The following is a 17,369-nucleotide window of genomic DNA, read 5'->3' on the forward strand; positions in this document are numbered from 1 at the left end:
GATATTTTGAAAAGAGAAGTCTAGTCAGGATTAGATGACTAGCAAGTATAAATCCTAACCGAATGATAGACAAGTGAGAAATCTACTGAGTGACTAGTCTTAACAGGAGGTTAGGCAAAGAGAAGTTCTGGTTGTTGGTGCGATTAGCACTAACGGTCTAACTCAAGTTTTGATGAATGACAAAGTAGGTTAAGTTAGTTTCATTTGTGTTCTAAACACTTTGATAAAGTGTGCAGGAGAACTAGGTCGACGGGCTGACCGAATAGCTGGCACGAAGTTCAGACGGGTCGAAGGGCTGACCGGATGTTTGGCACGAAGTCTAGCTAGGTCGACGGGCTGATCGGATAGCTGATACAAAGTCCAGACGCGTCGACGGGTTGACCGGACATCTGGCAGGTAAGTGAAGGTAAGTCACTGGAGGAGAGTGACTGTGAGGACGCGTTCCCGGGAAGGGAACTTAGGCGCCGATCTAACTTAGAACCATTTCAGAACTCTAAGTTGAGATCTTGACTAGGTTCTGGTCTCGATAAGACGTAATTTAATTAATATTTTATTTAATTATAAACTGTGTTAACACTTTGTTTTGCAGGATATATAATTTACATTTGCCTCCAAACTAATGTTTTCTTGTAGGAAGGAGATTACTGGAAAAGGGTCCGGACGCTCGAAAGGGATTCGGGCGCCCGGAGGCAAGTTTTATCCTTATCATCGCATTGACACATGGAGCTCGTTGATTGGCTCGGCTACTTTACATTCAGGGTGCCCCGAAGGGATCCGAGCGCCTCGAACCTCCTATAAGGAGGGTGAAGGCTGAAGCAAAGAACGAACAACGACAAGATCTTTCAACGCTAGCTTTAGTGTGTTGTGCTCCTGCGACGCCGCGAGGCTACTCCGACAAAGTGCTTTCTTTCTTTCTTCTTTTCTTAATTATTGTCAGAATTTTCTTTTAGCATTTCTTGTAATTCAATTGTGTAATATCTTTTCAAATTGCTAGTGGATTGCCCAACGAAAGAACTCGACGAGTGCGAGCCTTGGAGTAGGAGTCACCGAAGGCTCCGAACCAAGTAAAAAATTACTTGTGTTAGCGTTGTTCATTTATTCTATCCGTTGCGTACTCGTTAAAGTTTTAAATCGCTATTCACCCCCCTTCTAGCGAATTCTCAATCCAACACTGGTAAGTGAAGTCAGACCCTAATGAGTGAAGCTAGGTAGTGAAAGTCTCGGTGAGTGAAGCCAAACCCTAGTGAGTGAAGCTAGGTAGTGGAAGTCTCGGTGAGTGAAGTCGGACCTTAATGAGTAAAGCTAGGTAGTGGAAGTCTTGGTGAGTGAAGTCGGGTCCTAGTGAATGAAGTTAGGTGGTGGAAGTCTAGTGAGTGAAGTCGGGCAATGGAAGTCCCAATGAGTGAAGCTGGGCAACCCTAGGAGAGGTAACCCTAAGTAATGAGAAGTCTTGTAAGAGCAAACTTCAAGCATGTGTGACTGACTGGTTTTCGGTCGACCGTGCACGGTCGACCAGACTAGCGAATCTTGAAATCTGTTAGCACTATTTTACTTTACTATGTTATCTAGTGTACTAACTTAGTGTTGCAGGAAAGTCTTAGTATATTAGCTTGGTCAGATACTAAGCAAGACTAGAGAAAGTCTAAATAGGTCTGGAAGACCAGGTGTTTGGCAGGTAAGTGGAGGTAAATCACTCGAGAAGAGTGACTAAGTGAGTACGCTTCCCAGTTGAGGGGACAATAGGAGTCGGTCTAATTTAGGTCCATTTCGGCAATCTAAATTGAGACCCTGACTAGATCATGATTTGAAAGATAGAGGCTAAGTCATAAATTAATCATATTATTGTTATACTAATGTTGTTTTGCAAGTTAGATTATTGTTGTATTGGACTAACCTAACTTGCAGGGTAAAAGGAGGGGAACAGTATCCGAAGTGCCTTCAAACATTGGAAGGTGTTTGGGTCGAAATGTGCTAGAGGGGGAGGGGGTGAATAGCTCATCGCATTTGATTGCTTGCTTCGTTGTTGTTGATAGGCAGCGGAATAAGACTACGAAGCACTCTGCAATGCTAACACAAGGATTTACTTGGTGTCCACCTTAAGAAGAGGTGACTAATCCAAGGATCCACACACGGGAGTACTCTCCACTAAGAAAATACTCATTCTCGGTAACTTCCGGAGGTGGAGAAACCTCGTACAAGACTCACACACGTATACAACTCAAAACAAGAATAAATACAAACACAAACCTTACAAGGTTTACAACACTTATGCTCTCTTCTTGTTTGGGAATGCCTCTTGATGCTTGGGAATGTAACTGCACTTCACTCCAAGACCCTTCAAGAACCGGCGTGTGTCACTGAGCTTGGTGGAGAAGAATCGCTGAAAGTGGAGTCGAAGATCTGCGTATGAAAGCGCTCACCAACGACTATAACCTACGCAATAATCGGATCTCAATCGATTGAATGACTCTCAATCGATTGAGGAGGCTTTGAATCGATCGGCTGATCGATTCAGAGTGCCTCTGTGCTATCTGGAAATAGCCTGAATCGATCGACCAATCGATTAAAGCTTTCTCGCAATCGCGCAAGAAATCTAGCCCGCCCTTAATCGATCGACCGATCGATTGGAGGTCCCCAATCGATCGACTGATCGATTGGGAAAGCTTCTATGCGTGCGACATAAGCTCCCAATCGATCAATCGATCAATTGAGCCATCTTTCTTCGCGGCGCACATCCAATCGATCGACTGATTGATTGGACTTTGGTTCAATTGATCGATTGAACCACCTTTGACTTGCCTAAAACCAAGTCCAAGGTCTCCAATTCCAACATCCGGTCAACCGTGACCTCTCCAATTCCAACACCCGGTCAACCGTGACCTGTTGGAACATTATACCTGGCATCCGATCAACCTTGATTTGCTAGGACTTATTCACTAAGTGTATGATCAATCCCTTTGACCCACTTGGACTTTTCTCCTCGTGTCAAATGTCCGGTCACCCTTGACCCACTTGGACTTCCTTCCACTTGATGCCCGGTTATCCTTAACTCATCTGGATTTCCTTGTGCCAAGTATCCGGTCAATCCTTTGACCCACTTGGACTTCTCAATACCAAGTGTTCAGTCAACCTTGACCCACCTAGATTTCCACATGTCTGGCTTCACTCATTAGGTCTTTCCATCTGCCTAGCTTCACTCACTAGGACTTCCCATCTACCTGGCTTCACTCACCAGGACTTTCACCTAGTTTCACTCACTAGGGTTTTCACATGACTTCAGTCACCAGGATTTTCACACTGCCCAGCTTCACTCACCGGGACTTTCACCTGCCTGGCTTCACTCACCAGGACTTTCCCACTACTCGACTTCACTCACTGGGACTTTCACCTCTGCCTAACCTCCAGTTAGGACTTTCCCAGTCAAGTATCTAGTCAACCCTTTGATCTAATTGACTCTTCTTCATATCTAACTGGTTAACCTTGACCAGAGGGAAATTATATCAACAATCTCCCCAAACGGACGATTGCATCTGCAATCTCCATGTATTGTTAAACATCGAAACCCAAACATCAAGACTCAAACTTGAGTCAACTCAAGCTTAGTCAACCAGGTCAACCTTGACCAAAAGGATATTGCACCAACAATCTCCTCCTTTTTGATGTTTGACAATACCTTTAAGTTAGGCTAATCCCATAACCTCAACTTCCTTTCATGCCAAAGTATGAATGAGAGTTTCCTTCATTCTCCCCCTTTCCTAGAGGGCAAACTCACTCTTTAGGTAATGAAGGTCTAACTTAAACCCTACATTCTCCCCCTATTGACACATATAAAAAAGAACTCTCCCCCTGAAGAGTTATTCATCGTTGTTCACAACTTCACTCGTTGTTCACAACACCACAATGAAGGTCTTATACCCTTCAATGTATCCAATGCTCATCCTTGAGCATTTTTCAAGCGAAGGATATACCACCTTCCATGGTTTCGGAAAATAATTTCCATATCCTTAGCGAGCGACTCCCCCTAAAAATATGCTCGTAACTTTTGTCATTGCACCAACAATGACTTGGAATCCCTAAATCTTTAGGAAATCCAAATTTAAAAGTAAACTTCAATATTGAAACCAAACCTCAACCTAAACTTTTGCTTAGTCTCCCTTAACCAATTCATTCGTGTTTTCATTATGAAAACTCCCCCTAAATATATACAAATGTGTGTCAAGGGGTTAGGAATGGTTATCTAGACTAAAAATGGTTTAAAATGCTAAAATCAAACATTTACAGTCGAAAATAGCATTCCCAATCGATTGGGGTTGAGTCTCAATCGATTGAAATCATTTTAATTGATCCATGGATCGATTCCGCGAGCTTCTATTAGCAGAAACTCCCTTTGAATTGATCGCCCGATCGATCCAGTTGAGGTCAATCATTAGCTGATCGATTCTGTGACATTCTGTGCGCGGAAAAAGTCTTCTCAATCGATCGACCGATCGATTGAGGCCTCCCAATTGATCGACTGATCGATTGGAGCTCTGATTTTTTGAAATTCAATTTTAGCGAAATTTAGAAACTCTTCAAAAATTTTAAAAAATTCTAAAAAATATGAAAATCGTTGTAGACATTATTTAGGGTATATACTATCATGAAAAAATAATTTTCTATGAAAATACTTCCTATTTTCAAAGATTGACACAAACTTGGAAACTTGTAAAAACTTCAATGTTTTCTTCTAATTTGTGTCTAACTTTTCATTGATAATTACAATCAAAAGATAGTCTTCACAAAGGTTTTTTAAAGTATATTTAAAATCATTTTCAAAACCAATTTTTAACCATGTTCTTTAGGCTCAATGCATATGACTTGTACATTAGCTTTCCCAATGATTGGAGTTCACATAGCTATATGTTTTGATGAATTTTAAAAACTCAACAAGATGCAGTAAATCAACATCTTGAGTTTTGTTCATCATCCTAACACCTCACTTGTATCTAATATATACTAAAACACATATAAATCACTTTATGCTTCTTTGTGAGATGCAAAGTTTGGTTTTGCCCTAAACTAGGGATCATGCATATCTATCGAGGTATTTTAGAAATTTTTGAACATCCACCTAGGATGTCACTTGTTAGTCAATGCCATTTGTCCTTGATTTCAAGGAAATTAAAATAATGCATGATGATTTATGTCATACATCAAAATGAATATAATTTTCAAAAGAACATATACTATAGGTACATGATATATGTATGACATGCTATGGTATTTTTGTTGTTTTTCATAATAAGCATGAATGCAAAAGATGATGTCATGGCATGTGATGGGCAAACAAAGCATGACAATTAGCATAAATAAAATATACCTAGATTATCTATCTAAGTGTCCTTAAATCCTTAGCTAAACCTAAAAGTAATTCTAGAGTGCTCATATTTTCTTAAGAAAATGTCAAAACTCAACTTGACATTTCTTTTGCACTTGATTAATTTGTGTCAATATAAATTATATCAAATTTCTCAAATAATGGCACATTTTACTCTTACAAAGAGTAAACAAATTAAATTAAGGCTTAAATTTACCCTTAATTCCTTAAGAAGATGTCAAAATCCCAACTTGACATTTCTTGTGCTTTTCTTATTTGTGCCAATTAAGATTAAATTCAATTCCTCAAAGCATGACACATTTTATCGTTGAAAAATAGTTATTGAGTCAAAGTACGCAGCAAAAAATAATAACGAAAACAACGCTAACACACCAAGTTTTACTTGGTTCGGAGCCTTCGTAAACTCCTACTCCAAGGCCCTCACGTGAGAGTGCTTTTGTTGGGAAATTCACTAATAGTTCACAAAAGAGTTACACAATATGTACAAGAACTATAAAATAAAGTTACCGACAACATGGAAAATAAAAATTGAGTCGCAGGTTGTCGGAGAAGCTTCACAGCATCGCAGGATCTTGTGCTCCTGGTGGAAGGCTGCTTATATAGGCAATTCCAGGCGCTTGGATCCCTTCCGAGCGCTAGGACTGTGACGTCAACCATCCAATCAATGTGCTCCAAGCTGGCAACAAGATTAATTTTGGGCATTCCGAGCGCTTAGACCGCTTTCGGGCGCCCGGACCAACTTTTCTAATAGCTTTATTTCCTACAAAATGAAGTTAGTCCGAGACAATAAAACTTATATTACCCTGCAAAATAAGAAATAAGTGTTAGCACAATTATAGTCAAGAGTAGTAATTAGATTATGTCTTCTCGAGATCAAAATCTAGTCAAGATCTCAACTTAGATTTTCCAAATAGATCTAAGTTGAATCGACGCCTACTATTCCCTCAAACGAGGAATGCTTCCTACTAAGTCACTTTCCTCTAGTGACTTACCATAACTTACCGCTTTGCCAGACATTTGGTCAGTCCGTCGACTTGTCTGAACTTTATGCCAACTATCCGGTCGACTCGTTGACCAAGTTGGACTTCGTGCCAGATATCCGGCCAGCCCATCGACCTATCTGGATTTCTTGCAAGATATCCAATCAACCCGTCGATCTATATGGATTTCTCCTGCACACTTAGTTAAATCGTTAGATCACATTAAACCTAACTTACTTACTTTATCATTCATCAAAACCTAAGTTAGACCGTTAATGTAACTTGCACCAACAGCTACGACTCCGTCAAAAATCTCTAGGAGAAATTCTTGGAGCTCCATGAAGGTACTTCAGAAGCCAAACTAGCAAAAGGGGACATCCTCCGAAGCCAACTGGCAAACCTCCGGATGAACAAGGGAGAGAAGGTAGCCCAACTTCATGCAAGAATCAAAGACATGATCACCTAGCTCAACTATCCCAGAGAAAAGGTAACAAATTGTGACTCCTTAAGGTACACACTTAACTCTTTTCCGAGAACTCAAGAGTGGTCATCCTTAGTAGATGCTTACTACATCTCTAAGGACCTTGAGGTATGTACTCTTGAAAGCTTATTTTCAACTTTTGAGCTTCATGAGTCTCACTGTATAGGTTCTCAGGAAATAGAGAAATCAAATAACATTGCTCTAAAAGCCAAGAAGGATGAATCAGACACCGACAACTCCTCGATGATGATGAAACAACATACACGGTAAGGAAATTCAAGAAATTTTTTAAAACTAATAAGTTTAATTAAGTGCAGACAAAGAAAAGAAGAGGAAGGAAGGTAAGATGCTATACCTGCAATAAAGAGGGGCGCATCAAGGATGATTGTCCAAAGCTGAAGAAGGACAACAAGAAGGGACCAACCACAACAAAGCACAAAACCCTGAAGGCGATGTGGAACGAGTCATCATCAGATTCAGATTTGGAGGAGTATGCTTGACTTGCACTGATGGTAAGCCACTAGGAGGAGAGCATAGATGAAGGGGGAGACTCCTCAGAAGAAAGTTGCAGTGAGAAAGAAGAAACACACTTTAGAGCATATCTGGTAAGTGAGATATATTTACTACCCGTAACCAGTTATATTCAGGTATTAAATCCATGACAAGATCGCTATGTAAACTAAAAATAAAAAATATTAATTTGAAAAAGGAAGTTTTTAAATTAAGAACAATCCTAGCAAATACATGCACCTTAGACATGTATGATAAATTAAAAGATGAAAATGAAAAATTGAATAACTAAATTGAAAAATCAAGAAACTTAGCATATGATAATCAAAATACTTGAAAAAATTATAGAAATCTAAATTAGTATCTTAAATATCATAAAGGCCAAATTAGAAGAATATCACAGAAGTATGTTCCTATAAAGTTTTTGATAAATTCAGTAGGAAGGAATCTGTTTTAGGTTCCAAAGTCATGTTTAAATTAAAATTATCTTTTTGTGCATGACTTGTTTTAAGTTAGACCTAAGACTTTCAGAAAGAAAATTAAATATTTAATTTCTTTAACAAGCTTTGTCTATAAGTGGTTGTTGTTTCAATAACTAAGAAGATCTAGTGCCTTGCGAGAGCTTGGAAGTCATACTGAAATGAATGTTTAATTAACTAATTATTAAGCATTTAACTATTATAAACCTATCTAATGCTTTCAAATAAATTATGTTGCAAAATTTCTCATTGAAATTAATTTTATCTTTTTTTTTTTGAGAAAAAAGAGTTGAATTTAAAAATATTTTTTCAAAATTTGATTTTTTGAAATTTATATTTTCCTAATTTTCTGGATAATGGTTGATTTAGACTTTGTTTCCCTTATATTTTGTTTTAAGACTTATTTCCAAGTCATTTTAAAATACCTATTTTTAATATGATCAAAGGGAGATAATTAGGGGTAAAGTCTAGGGGGAGGTAGATTTTTTTTACATATTTTTTTTAAAAAAAATACAAAATTCATTACTATTTTTGTTTGGTTTACCCTAACTTAACCTGGTGTTGCTCACATTAAAAAAGGGGGAGATTATAAGTACCCCGTGGAAGTTTTGATGAGATCAAACCAAGTCAAGTTAAGTCTTGTTATGTTTTGATGTTCTGTGTCTAAGTGTGCAAGAACTTAGGAGCACAGGAGGTTGACCAAAAGACGCAGCTAGTGAGAAGGACATCACGGGAGAGAGTCGACAGACTCGGTGCGTCTAAGGGACGATGTGCTGCGGAAGAGTACATTGACGGACGAGAATGAGGCGAGTGACGTTTCCGAGGGATGAGAAACCGAAGCAGAAGGTTGCTCGAGAATGCCAGAAGATGGGTTCGGGTGAGGCCTATTTCAGATGTCAGAAATAACCCAAACGAGCGAAACCGAAGAGGAAGACCCGAACCAAAAAGTCAATAGGATGTTGACTTTTTTGTTTCAGATGCCTGGAACCCCTCTTGGTGCCCAAAGTTGAAAAATTAGCCAAACACGACGTGGCACGAGCCGTCATGACGGAGATAAAATTTTATCCCCCTTTAGGCGCCTGGAAGGGTTCCAGGCGCCCTGAGTAGAGTTATAAATATAACCATGATACTAGTAGTCTAGAATCACTTGTATACGAGTTTCTTTAAGTGTTCTACTATTTTGTGTGCTTCCAACGTTTGTAAGAGACTTCTCTGCCTATGACGAAAGGAGAATTTGAGTAGTGTTTCAGAGTCTTGTATTAACAACATTCCCAGTTGTAACCAAGTAAAAAATCGGTAGCCTCTTTCTTTTTAGTTTATCAATTATTTTTATACAAGTGTCTTATTATTTCAAAAGACGAGAAATGTTCTATTTTCGTTTTAAAGGGCAATTCACCTTCTCTTGCTGGTCGCACGGGTCCTAACACTAAGTCTTGAAGGTTCAACCGGCTTTGGGTCTGATTGACTGTATACTGAGAGACTTGCACAGAAGAAGTGAGGAGCTAAGTTCCGAAGGTCTGATCAGCTCTGGGTCCGACCGACTGTATGTTGAGAGACTTGCACAGAAGAAGTGGGGAGCTAAGTCCTGAAGGTCCGACCGGCTCTACGTCCGACCGGATGTATACTGAGAGACATGCACATGAAAAGTGGGGAACTAAGTCCCAAAGGTTCGACCAGCTCTAGGTTCGACTAACTTTATTATGAGAGATTTACATAGGAGAGTGGGGAGCTAAGCCTAAAAAGTCCGACCAGCTATGTGTCCGACCTATTATATGTTGAAAATTTTACACAGAAGAATGGGGGGCTAAGCCCTAAAGATGAATGATCTATCTGACTACATATATCCTGAATATCTTCTTAATTTTAATTATCACTTGATTTTAAATTTGACTATTGATCCGGTGGTAAGAAAGGGGGGCCCGCATGAGTAGGGGTTAACGACACGTGGATGTCAAAGTCAAGATGGTCAACCTAAGAGTCTGGCCGAGCGGAGAGACTCGTCTGGCCGATCGACTAGAATAGTACCCAGGCCGGCGCGACGACAATTCGACCTCAGGTCGGGTTTCCGACGCTCATGAGTGCTTGTATAAAAGAGCTGATCCGCCGGACAGCCTATCTGCTCGGTTGAGCGGCAGATCGACTAAGGCTGCAAGCCCGCTCGAGTATGTGACCGAGTGGCCTTCTCACTCGGTCCGGTACGCTTGCACTCCCGGACGCCAGGATGGCCGAGCAGTCCTCCCGCTCGACCTAGTAACCAACAAAAGACTCAGAAGAGGACAAAAGGGGCAGCTAGTGATATCCTTCTCAAGACATGTGCCACCGACAGACAACATGGTCGGCGGTCAGACCGGACAGAGAATCGTACAGTGGAAGTTTTCACTGTCATGTCAGAGATATGCTCGGACGATTGCGGTATGGAGTCAGGCACAATTTTCTGACACACCCATTCCGAGGTATGCTTTGAGGAGCGTGCACGCCTCGGGAAGCGTATGCCGCCTCCCAGAGATCCTATATAAGGACCCCTAGACTTCGACGAAGGTACGCATTCATTTTTACTGTAGCTACAGTCCTCATCTTGTTACTCTACTTCTTCTTGTCGTTGCCTGATTTGAACGTCGGAGGGTCATCGCCGGGAACCCCTTCCCAGCTCAGCTTTGTTGCAGGTTCGTCGGAGGTCCGCGTCATCCGAAGACAGCAGCCGCGTCATCCGAAGACAGCAGAGAGCTCCACGCCCCCAGTGTCCATCGACTCAACTCCCGGACAGGATCAAATTGGCACCGTATGTGGGAATGTACCTGAATCCGGGCCGAGAAAATGGAGGAAGCTGGACGCCAACACACCGTGACGCTCTCCCCCGAAGAACTCGACGCACTCATCCAAGCGCGAGCGGCGAAGATAGTAGAGCAACAGTAGAAGGCTCAAGCTAAGCGGTTGGCATAGCAGGTTGCCTCAACATCAGGTGCCCGAGTGGTGCAGGAAGATCGACCGAAGCAGCACTCCACTTGGGCGCAAAATAAAGGGCAGACCGGCACACTAGGAGACGTGCCACCCCGCCCCTATTCCGTTCCATCGGGCCCTCTTCCAAACTCCCTCCGAGCTCACCCAGGCCAACCAAGGATCATCTGATGAGGCCCCCGCTCGGGACGTCAAGAAGGGCAAGACACCTTGGACCGATGCTTCTCCCGAGCGGATCAATAGCAAATTCTAAGAGGCGATTCTACAGGATCCGCTCCCGAGACACTATGCCCCCTGGCAATTGGAGAGTACACTGGTGTGACTGACCCAGACGACCATCTCGGTAAGTTCTATAATGCTGCTACTCTCCATGAATACACTGACGGAGTTAAGTGTCGAGTTCTCCTCACTACCCTATCCGGCTCGGGCAACGATAGTTCCGAAGGTTGCCGGACGGATCGATTCGGAGTTTTAAGGACATCCGAATAGTGTTCCTCCACCACTTCGCAAACAGCAGGCGCTATCAAAAGACGAGCGTCAGCCTATTCTCCATGAAGCAGGGGCCCAGAGAGACTCTCCGAGCCTACATTCAACGATTCAACTAGGCGGCCATGGATATCCCGACAGTTTCATCCGAGACCATGATGCACGCCTTCACCCAAGGACTGACTACTGGGGATTTCTTCTGTTCGCTCATCCGGAAGCCGCCTCGCGATTACGACCATATGCTAAAAAAGGCAAGCGAGTATATTAACGTGGAGGAGGCCCAAGCGACCAGAAGGAAGGAGACGCCTACTGAACCACCAGTGTCAACCGAGCGGAGGCAGCCGGTCAGTCAACCACCTAGAGGGCCTCGAGCCGAGGGGATGAGGCCATATCAAGAAGCTAGACCACGCGCCGTTCAGCATGTGACATCCGAACGGCCGAAGGCAAGGGGAAATGTATGGACTCCTATGTTTTGTTCCCTACACCAGTCGGCTAGTCACAACACCCGTGACTGTCGAAGGTTCGCTCCAGTTGTTTCTCCATTGCCAAGAAACTACCGCCGCCGATCGCCCTCGCCCAACCAGCGACATCGGCACCAGGACGCCGGGCGGCGAGAAGTTAGGCGATCCTCCGAGCGACCACATCACGGTGATCAACCCCGGACCTCTCATGAGAGAGCTAGACCATCCGCACGGGAGGAAGAAAACAGAAGCAACGCCGCTCGGGGGAGATCAATATCATAGCAGGGGGGCCAACCGGCGGAGATTCCAATCGAGCAAGGAAGTCGCACGCCAGGCAGCTCAGGATTCACGTGGTCGGCTACAATCAAGAGCAGGCACAGGGCCCGAGATCAGCTTCAGGCCCAGTGACTTAGAAGGTGTTGAAGTGTCGCACGACGACACTCTTATCATATGTACAGTAATAGCAAATTATACTATCCACCGCATATTCATTGATACAGGCAGTTCGGTCAACATCATCTTCAAAAAGGCATTTGACCAGCTTCAAATTGACCAAGCCGAGTTGCTGCCGATGACAACCCCCCTGTACAGATTCACTGGTAACGAGGTTATGCCGGTCGGGCAAACAAGGTTGGCTATCTCGCTAAGAGAAGAGTCACTTCAGAGGACGCTGACCACTAACTTCATCGTGGTCGATGCTCTCTCCGCATACAATGTGATATTGGGGCGACCGACTCTCAATGAGTTCTGGCGGTCGTCTCCACTTTTTGTCAGAAGGTTAAGTTCCCCGTAGAGGATCAAGTATGAGAAGTTCAAGGAGATCAACTGGCCGCCCGGCGATGTTATGTGGAGATGGTCTAAGCTGAATCCAGGTCCGCTCGGAAAACACCGCGCCTTGAGGTAAACACTATAACCAAGAAGCCACAGACCTTAGTTTATGAGGAAAAAGAGGAGGTGCGGATTCAGCCTTGTCGCCCGGAAGCCACCACCTTCATCGCGTCCGACCTAGAAGCGGGCCAGAAGGAAGAGCTGATCGCGTGCCTACAGCAGAACCATGACGTCTTCGCATGGTCGACACACGAGCTACCAGGCATCTCACCAAGTATCGCGCAACATGAGCTCCATGTCCAACCGGACGCTCGGCCAGTGAAGCAAAGGAAGAGGGACTTTAGTATCGAGCAGAACGTCATCATCCGAGCGGAAGTCGAGAAGCTTCTGGAGGCCGGCCATATACGGGAGGTGCAGTTCCCGAGCTGGCTCGCGAATGTGGTGCTGGTCTCCAAGCCGGGTAATAAGTGGAGGGTCTGCATCGACTTTCGGGATCTGAATAAGGTATGCCCAAAAGACTTCTACCCTCTGCCCCAAATTGACCAAATGGTGGACTCGACTGCTGGATGCGAGCTAATATGCATGCTAGATGCCTATCAGGGATACCACCAAATGCCGCTCGCCCGGGACGAATAGGAGAAAGTGAGCTTCATTACGGCGGACGACACCTACTGCTACAACGTGATGCCGTTCGGATTAAAAAACATCGAGGCTACATACCAGCGGCTGATGAACAAAGTGTTCCGGAAGCAGATCGGGCGCAACCTGGAGGTATATGTTGATGACATACTCATTAAATCACTCCGAGCGACCAATCTTTGTGTAGATATAGAGGAGACCTTCCGGACGATGAGGATGTATGGAGTCAAGCTGAACCCTCAGAAGTGTTTGTTTGGAGAAAAAAGTGGACGCTTCCTAGGCTACATCGTCACCGAGCGGGGCATAGAGGCGAATCCTAGCAAAGTAAAGACATTGCAGGACATGCCACCTCCCAGAACCCTGAAGGAAGTGCAACGCCTCACCGGTCGGATAATGGCTCTGTCACGGTTCATCTCCAGAACGACCGATTGGAGCCTGCCTTTTTTCAAGATTTTGCGCCGAGCTACCAAATTCCAGTGGAACAAAGAATGTGATTAGGCGTTTGAAAATTTAAAGGTTTATCTAAACTCTTTACCTGTATTAGCTAAGCCAACTACTTGCAAGCCACTCCGCATCTGCTTATCCTCGACCGAGCATGTTGTTGGCTCGGCGTTAGTGTAGCAGGACGACGAAGAGCAGCCGGTGTACTTTCTGAGTCACATTCTAAAGAATGTCGAGTCCCGCTACACTGGTCTAGAAAAGCTTGTCTTCGCGCTAATCCTTGCCGCTCGGAGGCTTCGACCTTATTTCCTCACGCACACAATAATCGTCATGACGAACATCCCTCTGGGGAGAGTCCTCCTTAACCCGGAGGCATCCTGATGGCTGATTAAGTGGACCACTGAACTCAGTGAATTCGATATCCAGTATCAACCCCGCACGGCGATTAAGACGCAGTCCTTGGTAGATTTCATCACCGAAGTGCAGAATCCCGAACCCGAAGCTTTATGGAGAGTATATGTGGATGGGTCATCCACCCGAATCAGGAGTGGTATAGGTATCCTATTACTTTCTCCTCAAGAAGAACGGATGTATTTGTCTGTCCGGTTGGAATATCGGGCAACCAATAATGAAGCAGAGTATGAAGCCCTCATAGCTGGCTTGCAGGCCGCTCGACATGTGGGAGCGAGCTGAGTGGCAATCTACTCAGACTCTCAACTTGCCACCCAGCAACTCTCAGGAGCTTTCGAGATAAACAATGCAAGGCTCAAGCTTTACGCGAAGGCCTTTAAAAAGCTTAAAGCCAACTTCTGCGAAGTCGTTATACAGAAAATCCCCCGAGCGGAGAACCAGGCAGCGGATGAGTTGGCTAAACTTGCAAGTGCAATATCGCCGATTGTCATCCAACAACCATTCGAGCAGGTGTCCTTAGTGGCTCACATCGACAAGATGGAAGGCCTCACGTTCCCGGGTGACTGGAGGACGGCGATCATGGAATTTTTGCGATCAGGAGCTACGCCTTTCAATCGGGAAGAGGCCCGGTTGCTAAGAAAGAGAGCTGGTCGGTTCACCCTCATCGGGGATCAACTCTACAAAAAAGCTTTTTCCCGTCCGTTACTAAAGTGCGTCAGCTCGGAGGACGCGGAATATATACTAAAAGAAGTGCATCACGGGTCTTGTGGAGGACACCCAGGCGGTCGCTCGTTGGCAAGGAAGATTCTGCTTGCCGGGTACTTTTGGCCGACCCTCCAGGAAGATGCCGCTCGGACCGTCGCCACGTGCCTTTCCTGTCAGAAATACCACAGCTTCACCCACCGGCCAACGGAGGAGATGAAGGCGTCCACGTTATCCTGCCCATTCGATCAATGGAGCATGGATATTGTGGGACCTTTCCCTATGGCGACCGGGCAGCAGAAGTTCTACTTGTAGCGGTGGACTATTTCTCCAAATGGGTCGAGGCCGAGCCGCTGGCAAAAATAACCGAGCAGATGGTCAAGAAGTTTATTTGATAACATATAATATGTGGGTTCTGCATCCCACGACGGCTCGTGTCCGACAATGGTCGGCAGTTCGTCGGCCAACAACTCAGAGAATGGTGTGAGGGGTACGACATTCAGCAGCACTTCACCTCCGTTGCCTACCCACAAAGCAACGGACATGCGGAAGTCACCAATCAAGAAATCCTACGTATTCTTTGGGTTCGGCTCAACCGTGTCGGAGGTAGCTGGGTGGACGAGCTTCCAGGTGTACTATGGGCAATCCGCACAAACCCAAAGGAGGGAACGGGAGTTACGCCTTTCCACTTGGTATATGGAGGTGAGGCTGTCGTTCCCGTGGAGGTCGAAATAGAGTCTGATTGGGTGCGACGATACGACAAGGATAACACCGAATGAAGGTAGCTAGAGCTGGACTTGATAGACGAGACGCGAGCCAAAGCAGCCGTTCGGCTAATGACGTACCAATAGAGAATAAAGCAGAATTACAACAGATGAGTGATCCCCAGGGCATTCCAAGTGGGCGACCTAGTATGGAAAAAGGTGAAGCTGGTCGGTGATGTGAACAAGTTGGAGGCTCCATGGGTTAGGCCCTTCAAGGTCATCGAGAAGCTCCGATCGGGCGTCTACTACCTGGAAGATGAAGATAGACGGCAGCTAGAGCGGCCCTGGAGCGCTAACCATCTCCAGCCGTACCGAGCTAGGTGAAAGGTGCGCCATTGTAATTCATTTTGTATATTTCCGTTCTGCGACACCTTTTGACTACAGGAATGAAATCATAAAACACAAAGGTATACCAAATTCACGCCGAACGGCTTGTTGGTACAATATTCCCCAGGTCAAGGTTAACCGTGTTGACTGAGCTTGAATTGAGTCAAGCTCGAGTCTTGATGTTGTGGTTTCGATGTTTGGCAATACATGTAGTCAATACATGAAGATTGCAGGTGCAGTTGTTCATGTGTGAAGGAGAGTCAAGTAGGTCAAGGTTGACTGGATACTTGACGGGAAAATCCGGGTGAGTGAATCCAGGTGAAAGACCTAGTAAGTGAAGCTAGACAGTTGAAAGACCTAGTGAGTGAAGCTAGGCAGAAGGAAATCCTGGTGAGTGAAGCTAGGTGAAAGACCTAGTGAGTGAAGCTAAGCAGAAGGAAGTCCTGGTGAGTGAAACCAGGCACGAGGAAATCCAGATGGATCAAGGCTGATCGGACATCTGGTGTTGGAAAGACCAAGTAGGTCAAAGGGATTGACCGGATACTTGGCACGAGGTGGAAAGTCCAAGTAGGTCAAAGGGATTGACTGGATACTTGACACGAGGAGGAAAGTCTAAGTGGGTCAAAGGGATTGACCGGACACTTGGTGAGCAAGTCCTAGCAGGTCAAGGGTGACCGGATGCTAGGCACGATGAACCAACAGGTCATGGTTGACCGTATGTGGGTTTAAGGGACTTTAGACTTGATTTTGGGAGAAATCATGAGTTGGATCGACCAACTGATCGATTGACTCATGCCCAATCGATCGACTGATCAATTGGGCGAGTCTTCGACAAGCCTCCTCCCAATCGATCAGTGGATCGATTGGGAGAAGTGCGCGATCACACAGAACAGCTCCGGATCGATCAACCGATCGATCCAGAGCCCCCAATCGATCAAGGATCGATTGGGAAGTGCGATTCTGCGCGATAGGCCCTGGATCGATCAATTGATCGATCCAGGCCATTCCTAAGAGCACAGAGGCGCTCTGGATCGATCCGCTGATCGATCCAAAGCCTCCTCGATCGATTGGGAGCAATCCGATCGATTGGGAGCAATCCAATCGATCGGGATCCGACCGTTGGTGTCGTATTTAACTGCTGACGAGCTGTTCTCTCGGTAGAACTTCCACGGCTTTCATCTCCGATCCTTACAGCGACTCCAGCCACTTCTCCACAGTTCTCACGCCAGATCTTGAGGGTTTTTGGAGGCATTTCCAAGTCAAGAGGCGGATCTACAAAAGAAGAAGAAATCTAGGGTTAGGGTTTTCCTGTGCAAACGTGTAAGCTTTTGCTTATATTTTGTTCCCTTTCCTGTTCTTCTTGTAGTGTGAACTTGTAGGGCTTCTCCGCCTTTGGTAGTTATCATAAAGGAGTGTTTTATTAGTGGAGGGTGCGTGAGTGTGTGGATCCTTGAATTAGTCATCTCTTGTGAGGTGGATACCAAGTAAATCCTCTTGTTAGCATTGTGTATTTTGTTTCTTTGTATTT

The sequence above is a fragment of the Zingiber officinale genome, chromosome 8A (assembly GCF_018446385.1).
Source record: "Zingiber officinale cultivar Zhangliang chromosome 8A, Zo_v1.1, whole genome shotgun sequence".
Classification (NCBI taxonomy): domain Eukaryota; kingdom Viridiplantae; phylum Streptophyta; class Magnoliopsida; order Zingiberales; family Zingiberaceae; genus Zingiber; species Zingiber officinale.